The sequence below is a fragment of the Monodelphis domestica genome, chromosome 2 (assembly GCF_027887165.1).
Source record: "Monodelphis domestica isolate mMonDom1 chromosome 2, mMonDom1.pri, whole genome shotgun sequence".
Classification (NCBI taxonomy): Eukaryota; Metazoa; Chordata; class Mammalia; order Didelphimorphia; family Didelphidae; genus Monodelphis; species Monodelphis domestica.
The window spans coordinates 454,423,671-454,434,991 of NC_077228.1; the positions used below are offsets into that span (position 1 = coordinate 454,423,671).

At 35.0% G+C, this 11,321-nt stretch overlaps 1 long non-coding RNA gene across 1 annotated transcript; it reads left to right on the top strand.

The window, feature by feature from the left end:
* Positions 1-308: 308 nt before the first annotated feature.
* Positions 309-7,145, top strand: LOC103097327 (uncharacterized). Its single transcript, XR_463195.3, has 3 exons — positions 309-993; positions 5,010-5,068; positions 6,029-7,145. It is a non-coding gene; the product is annotated as an uncharacterized LOC103097327 (long non-coding RNA).
* The last annotated feature ends 4,176 nt before the right edge of the window (positions 7,146-11,321 follow it).

Genomic DNA, 11,321 nt, shown 5'->3' on the forward strand with positions numbered 1-11,321 from the left:
AATTTATATGCAGTTGTAAAAAATACAATAAAAATACAGGGAATTAAGGCTATTATTATTACCACTTTATAGATAAGTAAACTGAGACTGACAGAGGTTAAATGACTTGCCCAGATTTACATAGCTATTAAGTATATGGGGCTAGATTTGAATTCAGGTCTTCTTGACTTCTGGATTTGTCACTGTAGCCACTGCCCCACCAAGTTATCCCAATGAATGCTAATGATGGATTTCCTCCTTTGGAAATTCTCTCTAGCTGTGGCTTTCAATGTTAAGTTCATTTCTGGTCTTCCCTAAGACAATGCCTTGTGTAGAAAAAGGGTATTTAATACATGTTTGTTGAATATGTATGAAAGGATTATTCTTGTTATTTACAATGATATTTTCAGTAGTTTCTGTCATGTCCAACTCTTTGTGACCCCATTTGGAAATTTCTTAGCCAAGATACTGGAGTGGTTTGCTATTTCCTTCTCCAGCTCATTTTACCAATGAGGAAACTGGAGCAAACAGGGTTAAGTGACTTACCCAGAATCATCCAGCAGTAAGTATCTGAGGACATATTTAAACTATTGGGGTTAAGATAAACATTTGGTGTAAATTAAGAGTTTAGTAAGCTAAGGACAGAGTGAAAGAGTGTCAGATCAACTTCTGAGGCCTAGCTTGGAATCTTGGGCAAAGTTCCTGCAGGGAATCTTGGGAAGCTTAAAAGGATTGGACTTCCAACTGCCAAGTGTCTCTTGGACAGTGTGGAAAGGAAACAAGACTGACAGTTGGTGGGGGAAGGGGCAATTGGGAGTGGCATTTGTGTCTTGTGACTAGCACTTCCTTCCAAGAGAAGCCTTCCTCTCCGAGGCTGGTTGGATCCTGCTGTCAGAATCTACTTTGGAAAACTGGGAAAACCAATAGTTACAGTTGTAGGAGGAACCAAATTGTGGAGAAGATCAAGAGAAAGAAGAAAAGAGACTTTATTTTTCTACCTCTGTGTAACTGAAGGTAAAGACAGGCCTTTTGAGGCCTACCAAGGCCCAGAAGCCTGACCTAGCCTGACAAGGCCAAGAAAATACTGTCAGTTGGAATAGAGTGATCTGAAGGAATACAAGGAGGCAGTAAATTTTAAATTATATATAAGGATACTATTTAGCATGGACTCTGGGGATATAGTTAAGTGATAAGGAGTTGTAAATTAGGCTCAGGGAAACCTGAGCAAGAAGCAAATTCTTGTGAATCAGAGGGGAATTGGGAAAAGCTTAGACCCCCTTTTACATTTAGGGATCCTATCCCTAACCTGTGTTTACCTATCTTTATCTTTCCTTAAATCTTTAATATTAAATAGAGGTTTTTGGTTTTATATAAGCTGTCTCTAAGAACTGTTACTGTTAGCCATTTTTTAACTAGGCCCAAATCTGTTACACAGTGCCAAAACTCAAATGCCCTTTTCAGCAACTAGAGCCTAAAAGAAGTTACTTAATATCCCATTTTAAACCTGACAAAACTCAGGTCCTGAATCCTGGGCCTGGAGCTCTAGTCACCATGCCACCTAGCTGCTCTAGTAAGTATTATAGGAAAATTCAAACCCAGTTCCTCTGACTTTCAATCCAACACGCTTTACTCTAAAGCTCACTGATTCCTATTACATATTGACTGGGTGCCAAAAAAACAAATTAGAAAAGAAAATGGATTGGTTATATCTAGCAAGAGAGAAAAACCATTGTCTACCCTAGTGGTTCCTTTGGCATCCATAAAATGTCAAGAGTTCAAATGTGAAGTAAACGGTTTGCAACCTTCCCTAATACAAGCCACTTCCTTGATGAGATAAAAGATCCAACAAGAAATTATTTGACAGCTGGAGAAACTTACAGAGAAAAATTTAAATTACTTTCTTAAAAGTGAATAATGAGTTAATGGTAATGAGATCTAGAATGAAAAATGGTTTCATTCACTGGCAAGTCGCTTTTCTACTGCACTGCCCAGGCCCCCTTGTTTACTAATAAATCTATGATATTGGTCAATACATTATAGAACCGGATTTGCAAAGTAAGTAATCTAGAGTCTTTTCTCCCACTTATTATGGGAATATCTTTATAGTAAGTGGGTTTCTGGCGAGATCTGCTCGTAACTCCCTAATACTTAGAAGCATCTTGCTATCAAAAGTTGTTGTAATAATATGCCACAACTTAAAAAAAATCATATAAAAAGTTCACATTTTACTTTAGAATATTCTCTAGAAGAAAACTTTATCTGCTCAAATGTTTTCCAGAGTAAAGTCTCCTATTGAGCTTAGAAATTTGCTGTTTGACAGCTATTTCCTCTTTGTCTCTATGGCTCATCAGAAAGAGAAAGAAAAAAAGGGAAGAAATACTAGTGGGTTTGAATTCATTATCCCTGGCAACTATCTTATAGTTTTCAACTCACAAATTTCTATTTTGGAAATTCTCTTTGTTCCTCTCCATTTCTCTAATGACTAATTTGATTTCCACATAAAATTGATGTACTTACCTTAGAGTTTCTATACATTTTTATCTTCCTCATAATTTTGGTTAAAGTAGTTTAGACTTAACAAAATTCTAGTCTATGATATTTCATAAATTTACATAAATGCATTTAAAGAGAATATGAAGTTTTAAGTCACTGATATAAAGTGATTCCTTCATGATTGAAAAAAGTTCAGGCATTATATTTTCATATAGAGAATTCTTGGAAAGTTTCTTTAGAATGACTAGAATCACAGAGAAAAGAAATAAACCTCATCACTGGAGCTTTCTTAAAACAAATGACTCTCAAATGTCTGACTAGGCTTCTTTGTTTCTCAGAAATATAATTGGGTAGAGGGGGAGCCAAGATGGTGGCTTAGTAGCAGCAAAAGCTGAAACCACTCTGACAATCCTTCCAAACCAATCTTTTAAAAGCATCTCAAAATGACAAGAGTCAAAAAACAACAGCAAAGCAGAGAAAGAGGGCTCTCCCACTTGAAAGGTAGGCAGAGAAAGTCAATTTTCATGGGACAAGGGGAATCTGGAAGCAAAACTGTATACACAAGAGTGCTGGCCACCCACCCACCCACCTATTGCTCCCGGTTCTGAGCCTGACCATATGTCAACTTTGAGAACCCAGATCCCTAGATACACCAACCACACAGCACCCTAGACACCCCTAAAAGTTCAAGGACCTGGCACCAGCTCTCAATGAATACCAGAACCCCAGGGCACTTAGCCCTTTCATGCCTGCACTATGATGAAGCCCTTAACCCCAAGGTAACAGTCCAAAGTGCTGAGTCTTTCAATTCATCAGCAGAGACAGAATAATAAGCCTTTTGAATTCCAAGTTTACAGACTTTTAGTAAAAAGGCCGGGAAAATGAATAAAAAGCAAAAGAAATACCTAATCATAGAACATTTCTGTGTAGACAAAGAGCAAGGCACAGAGTCAGTAGGAAATGGTAAAATCAAAGCCAACCACATGTAAAACTTCAAAGAAAAATTGAAATTTCTCAAGCTCTGGAAGAACTCAAAGAGGAATTAAAAAATAAAAAGTCACAGAAAATGGGAAAAAGAAATGAAAGCAAAGCAAAAAGAAAATCATAGCATAAAAAGCAAAATTGGTCAACAAGAGAAAGAAGCACAAAGATACAACACAGAAAAGAATTTTTTTTAAAAAGTAGAACCAAATAGAAAAGGATGATCAAAAGGTCATGGAAGAAATTCATACTTAAAAATTAGAATTGGGCAAATAGGAGCTAATGACTTCACAAGACATCAAGAAACAATAAAACAAAATCCAAAAAAAAAAAACTAAAAATAGAAAAAATATGAACTAGCTCCTTGAAAAAAAAAATTGACCAAAAATAGATCCAGAAGAGACAATTTAGGAATTATATGACTTCCTGAAATTTGTGATCAGAAATATGATGATGACTTTAGGTGTTAGCAACAAATTTGATTACCAGCCTCAGATTAAAATTTTATCAGAGACTACCACAGAATATGGAGGTATATAGACCAGAGTTGGATAGTCAGGGGTAGTGTACAGAGAGAAATTTAAATTCTCCAATCAATGGCATTTTCCCCTAATCTCCTCTTCCAATATTTTTTCACACTGTCTTTCCCATTTTCTTTAACTTAATGGGTTTATTTACTGGTCTTAGAATAAGTCTCAAGTCTGTCCTTTATTTCCCTAAAATAGTTGTCCTATTTTTGGATACTAGTTGGTACAATGATTTCCATGAACCTGAGCATTTGTGATTCTTGATCTTTGATGTGTGACTGTGTCTTCACTGTCTCTTTTGTTAACTCTTCATCCTCAATTTTAGGGGGATGGGCATGTTCAAGCTTGTGACTTTATTAATGTTGTCCCCTTGTGGAAATTCTCACCAATATATGTATGTATATAGACATGTGTATAGTCATGCAGATAGATATAAATATGTTTATATGTCAGCAATTCCTCTGCCCCATTCCTTAGAGTTTCTACTTAGCACTTATCAGGTGAGTGGATGAGAAGTTAGATGACATCCAAAATCACAGAGGCTGTGGGTGACAGAGGTAAATCATAGCATTATACCTTTGGAGTTGGATGAGACCTTAGAGATCATTTAGTTCAAACCCTTCATTCAACAGATGAGGAAACTAAGTATGAGTGAGGGCTAAGTGACCTTTCTAAGATTCTAAGATGATACTACTATCTCTAATACTAGTTCTGTCTTGACTCTATAGTTCCCTCTCCTTAATATTCTACCATTCCTTGAATGTGGATGTTCACCAAGGTTCTATCACAAATTCCCTTCATTTTACTTTGGTGATTTGAGTCACTCCCATAAATTCAAGTTTAACTTTTTTGCAAATGATTGCAAATCTATATCAATAATTACAATCTCTCTCCAAAGTTTTAAACTTGCATTTTCAACTACCAGGTGTATATCTCCATTTATATGTTACATACACTAGCTCTGAAATTTGTAATCTTTAAATTAAAATCATATGTACCTCTAAACAGGATTTTCCTCTTCTATTTCAGACAAAGGCGTCATTTTGCTCTTCCAAAAAATGAAAGAAAAACCACTTACTCTATGCCAGGTGAGGGAAAGTGTTGCAGAATGGATGGAAAAATGGCTTCAGCATCAGAAAAAAGTAAATGGAAGTCTAGCCTCTATCCAAAGCTGGTTGTGATCCTAATCAAATCTCAATGTTACAGGCACCTGTAAGTTACAAAGAAGGTGTCAGTGTGCCTTGATAGAGGAAGTTTCTCAGCAATGTTTCTCTCTTCTGATGCAATCATAGGTCAAGTGTTAAAAAAAAAAACTGTCAGTGATACCACATTCAGACCATTCATATACAAAAGGGTATCAGGTCCTGCTCTTGAAGAATCTACATTGAACAAAGAGAGGCAACACAGAAGGGATTTGGTGCTAGGGAAGAGAGTTTTTGCCTTTAAGTCACAGGCATGATGAGTAAGACCATAGAATATTTGATTTCCATGTCCTTACAGAAGCAATAGTAGTATTACTTTGATACTGTTATCAGAGGAAGACATAGAAAGCCAGATTAGGGGTAAGTAAGTAGCTAATGGTCAGAACTAAAGGACAAAAGGTCAAGATGTCCAGAAGAGATGGATGCCAAACTTGATCTGAGCAGGAATTCCAAAGCTGAATAGATTACATCTTCCATGCATGGCTCCTGGGGGTTTGTACCAGAGTAGGTTGTCCTAACTCCCTTAGCCAACATATCCATTCATTTATCAAGCCCTGCCATTTCTGTCTTCACATATCTCTGAGTTCAAACCTTTCCTCTGTACTCCTCCTGTAGAGAAATAGCTCACAAAGAAATCTTTTTGACTCCTAATCATTGTTTCTTCCATTGCCTGCACAGGCAGTACCTAAAGTCACACACAGAGCAGAGGACACAAAGCACAGTTCTTTCCACTGAATCATGCTACATCCTTTCATAGGATCCTTGAGGCACATTGGCAGAGTTAAAAAAAATCACACACATAGCAACATGGCAAACCACTTAAAAAAACTTTCTTTAACTTTTTAGGCAACTGTCTGACTTTTCTTCACCTTCACATAGCTACATCTGGATCGGGAGAGTGCCCAGAGGAAGGAAGCCAATGAAGAACTCCCAAACAAGCCAAACCACAATGTCTGAACCAAGGAAGCTGGACAATGTATTTCCTCTATTCTATGCACCTGGTTTCTCTGCTTGGAATAGATGTAGCCCACAGGGTTAACTGAGTTTGCAGTCTGCTCAAGGGGAAAGTGTGCTGACCCTCTGTTGCCTGCTGTTATGCCCATACCAACAAAATTATGGGAAACCCCAGCCAGACTATTCTAAGGACCACAGGCATGTCTGGTTTGTCAGATTATTACAGAAATTTTTCCATGAACAATATGAATCAAGTTGTATATAACTAAACAATATTTCCTTGATTTACTTTTGTGGTGGTTCTGCCTCCTTTCTCCAAACTGCCATTAGATAATGGTTGAACATCTGATGAGTCAAGCATTCAATTGAAGCCACCTGTTTGAAGGATGGGTCTAAGGGTTTTTATTCACTGTGAAGAGAAAGCCTACTTTATTTTCTTTTCATGGTAGGAAAAGAGGAAACCTAGCATGCATAGTTTGTATAGTGGATCATTGTTAGCTTTATTATAGGTTCATAGATTGAGAACTGACAGTTGAGAATTCACAAGGATCTCAGAGGTCATCGAGTTTATCACTCTGATTATACAGAGAAGGAAGTCCAAGCCCAGAGTTGTAAAGTGACTTATTTATCCAATGTAATACAGTAAGGAGATAGCAGAACTAGGATTTGAAACCAGGTCTTTGACTCCAAATCTAATCAGGCAGCAATTCAATCAACATCCATTAGTTTTATGCTATGACCTAAGAACCTTTTTTAAGTGCTATGGTACCAAACCAAAATAAAAAGGCCATAGACAGCTCCATTCTCAAGGAGTTCATAGTCTAACAGGAAAAAAAAAACAACAACATGCAAACTGATTGCCTCAAAAGAAAATATGTACAGAATAAAATGGAGCTAATAGTCAGCAGAGAGTACTAGCTTTAAATGGAATACTGAAAGGCTTCTTATAAAAGGTAGGATTTTAGCTGGGATTTAAAAGAAACCATGAAAACCAGGAGGTAGAAGAAACACAGTATTCTTTCCATTATAGTTATAATAGAGCCATTAAAATTTCCCTAGGCCAACTTTCCATTGAAAATAACAAAAGATAATAAAATAGCTTGAATATATAATATATAAATATATGTATGTATATATGTATATAAATATATATATATATATATAGAGAGAGAGAGAGAGAGAGAGAGGCAGAGATGTATATAGTGTCTTCAAATTTAGATACCATTTTATATACATTATCTCACTCAAGCCTCAGAAAAATTCTGTAAGTACGTAAAAGAGATATAAATACCTTCATGTTACTGTTCAGGAAACTGAGACTCAGGAAGCATTTTTTATTACTTGTCCTTGGTTACCTGGCTAGTGTTATAGGTGAGATCTGAATCCAGGTCTTCTGAGCTATGAGTAAGGCAGCATAGAATAGTGGGAAAGTTGCCAGGCAAAGGACCTGGGTTGACACCCCAAATGTCACTTCTTATATAATTCTTGACAAATCATATGCATTGGGTCTTGGCATCCTCATCTTTAAAATAAAGTGGTTGGACTAGATAGCCTCTAAGGAACTTACTATTTCTAATTCTGTGATCCTATGGCTATCAAGTCCCACATTCTATCTATTCTGCCTAATTATTGGCATTCAGTCATATACATTCATTTGACTCCAACTATCGAGGACCTGAAAGAAATTATATCAGATATAATTTTTGCAGCTTAGAATCTCAAGAAAAATAGAAATGTAATTAGCAATTCTATTGTTTTCTTCTACAAAGGTGAACAATTTTTTTGTTTCATTTAATTTTTTTTAATAGGAGGGTTAAGTTGAGGAATTTATGGGAAAAGAATGAGCATTTATGTTCCTGCACTGATGTCAAGGTCTAAACCTATTGCCACTACTCCTATCAAATTGTGTCATGTAGTTCTTACTTTCTTTACCATAATCTAGCCATATTATTTTTTCCAACTGAAATAGAGAAAGTTTTATTACAGTCAAATAGCTCAAATATTCCTGAATTAATGAGGAAACTTATACGACTTAAAATGATAATGGAAATGGAAGGATTACTCTGCATATATAAAATAAAAACTGCTTTTCTGTAGAATTCGACAGAAAAAAAACCACAAAGTAAAATGGATAACAAATCACAGTTATATTACTTTTACAATTCACTTTTGGCTTATTAAGTTCTCTAGTCACTAATGAAGACCAGACAAAGCATGTGAGCTTTAATGTTCGTGTGTGTATAAATCCCAAATTTTCTCCAAAACCTAAATTATTGGAAGTGAAAAATATGATCATGGACTTGGGAAAAACTGACATATATAAAACTAAGATAAAGCTGTAATCTTTAAGTATTTATCATGTATGAGGGACTAAGAATATAAAGACACAGTCCCTCCTATCAAGGAACTTACAATTCTGTATAGCTGAGTCTCTTTTTTCCTGACTCAGTTACAATGTTTCCAAACCCAACCAGTCATAAAAAATTCAATAGAAACAGTTTCTAATACTTTCCCTTCCAGGAGATGACTATGTTATTTTTATCAAATGAATTTGGGGAAAAAGATTATTTGTTTTTTTCTATAATGTTAATTTCAGGTATTTTAAATACTTGCTAATTGATAGGAGAAATTCCAAGTTTGAAACAGATGATATCTCAGAAATACAGATCTTCATGTGTGAAATGAAAACTTGTCTGTCCTTAAAATTCAGATAGACTTTACCAAGTAAATGAACGAAAAACAAGTGATGCTACTTCTTAAATAACCATTTGGCTTAAAAAATTGTCTAGCCATGAGTGAAGATCAGAAGAGGCACAAGAGACTTAACATAATGAGATGAAGAAGGAAGAGAATTGAACCAAATAAAATGATGGAAACATGCTGTTTCCATATAGACTGTGTATGTGTGTATCATGATTGGGGACTATATTGAAATATTTATATATTTAACAAATAAGAGGCAAGGGTGAACTACGAAGGTAAGGCTTTTGTCTCATCACATTGTCCTTTGAAATGAGAAATTTACTTAGCTCTTAAATTTGAACCTACCATGACTCTCCCTATCTTCTAGGCAGGTAGAACCTTATAAATAATATAGTCGAGGATGATGGTTACATAAAACAATATTTGCATTGAAAGACCAGTTCTGTCTGTACATGTGGTGAAGTAAAATATTGCCTGCTTATCTGCAGGGTGACAGGCATCAGCAAATGATTTTCACCAATTGAGTTTACTAATGGTAACTGCAATAAAAGCATTAAGGGGAGATTACCTACAGATAATTATTTTGGAATGAATATGGACCACAAAAAATTTTCTCTATCTTTGAAACTATAAGAGTAACTTGGGACTCAATTTTGTTACTCAAGTCAATAATACATAGGAATATAAGCACTATATATTAGCACAAAAATATTTCCTAGTTAGTCAACTAACATTTATTAAGCCCCTTACTATGCTCCATACTCTGCTTAGTTATCCAGGTTTTGGGAAATTACTCTGATGCACAGTTTTTAAGTCAAAGGATGAAAAATACATAGTATTTGACAAGGACTACTCAGAGTTGGTAAACTATTAAAAATAAAATAAAGTCTAGGAATTTTCTAAGAAAAGCCTTTAAGTTTTTGATAATTTTTTTTTTATCATTCTCAGAACAACACCACAGGAGTTTTATTATATTCTAGGTAACCAATGACAAGCAGCCTTAGGATGATTTTTATTTGCAAGTTTTTTTTTTACAAGTAACTAGGGATGCATGATGGAAATTGCCTCAGGTTGTGGTGTATAAATAATCAATAAAAAATCCATTATAAAATATTTCTCATAAAAACCACTGACAAAGCAGTTGACACCATTATGAGTTCTTTTAAGTTCCCTAGTCCTTCCTTCATAAGAAAAGAAGAAAGCTTAACAAAACCAACAGACAAATCAACCATACATGACAAAATATGAAACATCCCACACCAGTTTTTTAATGAAAGAAGGTTGAACTTCCTAATTTGTCTCTGGTCTCATTATCAGTCCTTAAGTTTCAGAGGATGTAGGTTCATTTTTTAGTACAATTAAGATTTATTCTGTAAATTCACTTCCTCAAAGTTAGGAAGTCAAGAATCCAAGTCCTACATTTGTCATTTATTGGCTAGGATTCTTTGCAGATGATATGATGGTCTACTTAAAGAATCCTAGAAAATCAACTAAAAAAATAGTCGAAATAATCAACAACTTTAGCAAAGTTGCAGGATACAAAATAAACCCACTTAAGTCATCAGTATTTCTATATATCTCCAACACATCTCAGCAGCAAGAATTATTAAGAGAAATTCCATTTAAACTCACTTTAAACAATATAAAATACTTAGGAATCTATCTGCCAAGACAAACACAGGAACTATATGAACACAATTACAAAACACTCTCCACACAATTAAAACTAGTTCTAAATAATTGGAAAAACATTGCTCATGGTTAGGATGATCTAACATAATAAAAATTACAATCCTACAAAAAAATAATTTACTTATTTAGTGCCATATCCATCAAACTACCAAGAAACTTTTTTACTGAATTGGAAAAAAAAACATGACAAAGTTCATTTGGAATAACAAAAGATCAAGGATATCCAGGGAAATAACAAAAAAAAAATATATGCAAAGGATAGTGGCCTTGCAGTACCACATCTCAAACTATACTATAAAGCAGGTGTCATCAAAACAATTTGCTACTGGCTAAGAGACAGAAAGGAGGATCAGTGGAATAGACTTGAGGTAAGTGACCTCAGCAAGACAGTCCACGATAAGCCCAAAGATCCCAACTTTTGGGACCGAAATCCACTATTTGATAAAAACTTCTGGGAAAACTGGAAGACAGTGTGGGAAAGTTTGGGTTTGGATGAACACATCACATCCTTCACCAAGATAAACTCAGAATGGGTGAATGATTTGAATATAAAGAAGGAAAGTATAAGTAAATTAGGTGAACACAGAATAGTATACATGTCAGACCTTTGGGAAGGGAAAGATTTTAAGACCAAGCAAGAGTTAGAAAAAAATCACAAGATGCAAAATAAATAATTTTGATTACATTAAATTAAAAAAATTTGTGCAATAAAACCCAATGCAATCAAAATTAGGAGGGAAACAACAGGTTGGGGAAAAAAAATTATAACAAAAACCTCTGACAAAGATCT